Genomic DNA, 4,223 nt, shown 5'->3' with positions numbered 1-4,223 from the left:
TACATCTCAAAATTATCTTATTCTGTGGCAGACAAATTAATTCTTTAGCTGTATGAAGGTCCTGTATTCAGTTCTATTGCTGATAAGGATTTTCTTTTATATGTGTATTTAAATGTTCATCGACTCCCCAAAGCCATATTTTTTGTACACAATTTCTGCTATTAATGAAACAGTTACATTCTTGAAAAATTGAGTTATCACAACAAGTGGTTCAACAGGAAATGCTTCTCCCTGTGCCATACCCCTATAGCACATTGTGCCCATCTGTCATATGCTCGTCTCAGTTACAAGTGTACCATAACATTTACAGCCAAACTGCTTATAAACGTGAATTACAAATGAGCTGACTGTACTAACTTTCTAAAGCCAAAATAATTATGGCAATAAATATGAAACAGAATTAAATCTGCAATAGTGAAATAATAATTTTTTCACTTTGGTGCTTTCTTCAGGATTAATCTCCAGCTACAATGGAGTTCTCTGATCATCTGATTAAAAAAAAACAAAAAAAAACAGATGTGTAACACTTAATGGGGTCAAATACTCTTAGCAGGACCTAAACTAATTTTACTCTAAGAATTCAAGTCTGTCATCAACAGAAAACACAATTTCCCCCCCATGTCCTGCAACACATTTATAATGAAAAGTGAGGTACAATGTTACTACTCACTTTTATCCTCATTCCAAACTAGCAGCTATGGGGCTAGCTTTGTACTTCAAAGATTAAGGTTTCATTCTTGGCCCAGAAAGCAGCTATCCTGAAATGAGGAAAAGTTTATCAAGGTTTTTCTCAGTTATCTCCACGCATGTACCATAAAATAAGCCATTTCTAATTTCTACTATATCTACCAATACTTCATTCTCTCACAACATAAACTAAGGTACACACTTATGCACAGTATACATCATGCCATGTATCCCGCCAGCACTGCCCTTATCTTTCAGCTGAACTACTATCCTCTAAAATTTCAAATGGGACCTCAGTCAGTACAGTGCCCAGGCTATGGGCTAGACAAGAAGGAACTGGAGTTAAATTCCTGGAACAGGCAATTCTTTTCTGCATAACATCCACACCAGGTATAATGCCCACCCAGCCTCCTATACAATGGGTACCAGGGGCTGTTTTCCTGGAAGCGGAAGAGGTATGAAGCTGACCACTCACCTCCATCCAATGCAGAGGTCAAGAATGGTGGAGCTATACCTCCACATTTTCCATCATGGTGATTCATTAATTAGGCTCAGGGATATCTTTACTTTTAAACTTCACCTTTACAATTTCAAGTATTACTAGTACTAATAAAAGTCTGGTTTTAATACCTCTGGTCTAAACAGTAATTGTTTCTTAGTCAATATTTCAGTGTCAGCGGGAAAAGTCAGTAGTATGAAATAAGAAATGAAAAGGTGGTTATGTACGGGTTGAAGCAGGTATGGTTTATTTAAAGACACAAAGCATCGCGTCTACCCAGAAGGACAGATGGATCAAAAAAGATTGTGATCCAGATACATAATTTCCTGTAAGTAGGTACAACTGTCTGCCGGCCGGTCGGTCGGTCGGTTGGTCGGTCAGTCAGTCAGTCAGTGGGCCGCCGCCACTGAACAGAAAACAGTGAGTTCACGTGACTAATGCTCTGGCCTCCACAACTGGACTCACACACTAGGGCAGTGAGAAGGGTCCAATCAGTGTTAATTTTTTTAGCTCCCTGCAGACAAATAAGTTGGAAATTGCATGTGAAACCATGGGACAGTAGCATGGAGACAGGAAATATCACTGGTGCTGAAAGAATTCAGCAGATTTACAAGACTTCAGCATCTAAGTGAAACAGATAACTCCAGAAACTACAAAAACTTCCCCCGAGTTCCTCATGAACAAATTCCCAAGGAGACAGCACATGAAGCGTTCCCAAATAAGAGCATAAATCATAATGGAAATGAGTGTATGGGCTGCCTAAACACTGCAGCAAATAGAATGGAATGTGTGCTAACATCTTTTTTGGGCACTCAGACCTGTCAATGTTGAACTAGAAACCAACATTTCAGAGACTTCCTCGGTCTCCATCATTTGAGTTGAGGTGAATGGCCATATGTCACTGATATTTATACCAGTTTGTCAAATTGATGCCCTTCCTATTGGTGTACTATGCAGCAGATGGGCAGTCAAACTGTGTGGTCACCCACCCAATTTTATCCTATCAACACACTGCTTAACTTGGTGCCTCTCTCGTCAGATATTCTGTATGAATTGAATTGAATTAAATTTATTTACATTCCATAAATCCTAAGCAGGTTAGTACCTTTGGATACAGAACAAGTCAAAAGGTTACATACATAAGTACAGGCAATTTTAGCTTAAAAATTAATATAACTTAATTTTACATCATTCTCTATTTACATTGAAGTATTCATCTAAAGAGTAGAAGGAATGAGCATGTAGATAATTCTTTAACTCTGATTTAAACTTTTTAGTATCATTGCCCAAGTTTTTAATACTTTGTGGCAGATTGTTGAACACTTTTATGCCAGTAAAGTAGACTCCTTTTTGATATACTGATAAAGTTGATGAGGGTAGGTGGAAGTTATATTTTTGTCTAGTATTCATGTTATAGACATCAGAATTTAATTTGAATTTATCTTTGTTGTAAACAACAAATAAGAGAAGCGATAATATGTATTGCGATTGAAGCGGTAGAATTTTTAATTTCTTAAATAATTCTCTACATGAATCTCTACTTCTACATCCTGTAATGATTCTAATTATATTCTTTTGTATTTTAAAAATTATTACACTATGTGAAGAGTTCCCCCAAAATATTAATCCATAGTTCATAATAGAATGAAAGTAGGCATGGTAAACCATCTTCAATGTTTCCTGTGACATAAAAGGCTTAATTGATCTCATCGCATAGCAAGCTGCATTTAATTTAGGTATAATTTGTTCAATATGTATTTTCCAAGACAGTGTACTGTCTACATGTATTCCAAGGAATTTTGTATCAAGTACTTTACAGATTAATTTGTTGGCATAACTGATGTCCAGATCAATTTGGTGGTTGTTTTTAGTTGTGAATGATATGTAATGGGTTTTATCAAAATTTAATGAGAGTAAATTGGCTTCGAACCATCTGTTTAAGGCTTCAAATACAATATTTATGTCATTTTTAAAGTTTTCAAATTTAGAGTTCTTAAATATTATACTAGTGTCATCTGCATATAGAATTGGTTTAGATTTATTGTTGATGGTTTTAGATAGATCATTTATGTAGAGAAGAAAAAGTAAGGGACCTAAAATTGATCCTTGTGGAACACCGTGCTTTATAATTCCCCAGTTTGAAAATGCATTATGACTGGAGTTTTTATTATTTATTTCAACTCTTTGATACCTGTTTTTGAGGTATGATTTGATCCATTCATTAGCTTTGCCAGTTATTCCATAGAAATTTAATTTCAATAGTAAGATATTGTAGCGTGACGTGGGTTCGAATCCCACTTCTGACACCAGTGTAACGTGTCGGCAAACCAGAGGAGTAACTGCTATGGAAACGCTAAAATAGACCGTTACAGCGGAAACAACAATTGGTCCATTGTAGATCTAACAGGAGTCTCCATGGTTATAACCGAGAGTTCGTTGCCTATCAGCGGCCAAGGTTATAAAAGCCCAGTTTCGACGAGTAGTGCGTCTCAGAATAGCATTCGAAGAAGTCAGTCGCGGATCGCCCGTCTAAGAAGTCAGTTTGGAATATCCGTCTCGCCCGAATATTGTGAGCAGTGATTGTAACACTGCAAGTGCAAATGATTGTAATGTGTGTAAAGCGTGAGCGAACGAAATAAATTCGCTATATCAGACGACGGCGTCAACTTATTTGTCGCGTTATACGCCCAACACGTGACATTGGTGTCAGAAGTGACTTCGAACTCTAACACGCGTCCTACAACAAAGAAAATGGAAATGCAGCAGATGTTGGAACTCTTGCTGAAGAAAATCAGCACTGGCCAAGAAAGAACAGATGAGATGCTGAAAGAAATGAGGGCCGACCAGGAAAAGGAGTCGGCCGATAGAAAAGCCTGGCGGGAAGAGATGGCCGCCTGGCGAGAAAAGATTGTCGCAGAAACTGAAGCCACCCGAGCAGAAACAAGAGCCATCCAAGAAAGGACGGCCGCCATGCGAGAGAAGAGGTTGCAAGCCAATATGGATGCCTGGCAGAAAGAGACGACAGCCTGCCAAGATG

The 4,223-nt window shown here is 37.9% G+C and overlaps 1 protein-coding gene across 1 annotated transcript in view; it reads right to left on the bottom strand.

The window, feature by feature from the left end:
* Positions 1 to 587: 587 nt before the first annotated feature.
* The window catches only part of LOC111872200, a 30,126-nt gene continuing 26,490 nt past the window's right edge, over positions 588 to 4,223 (bottom strand). The window contains exon 6 of the transcript XR_004513874.1: positions 588 to 758. The gene's annotated coding sequence lies outside the window, so the exon portion shown is untranslated. The remainder of the gene's footprint in view (positions 759 to 4,223) is intronic.

Source organism: Cryptotermes secundus, unplaced genomic scaffold, assembly GCF_002891405.2.
Source record: "Cryptotermes secundus unplaced genomic scaffold, Csec_1.0 scaffold647, whole genome shotgun sequence".
Lineage (NCBI taxonomy): Eukaryota > Metazoa > Arthropoda > Insecta > Blattodea > Kalotermitidae > Cryptotermes > Cryptotermes secundus.
Note: the sequence above shows the minus strand (reverse complement) of the source record. Positions and strands in the feature narration are given on the sequence as shown.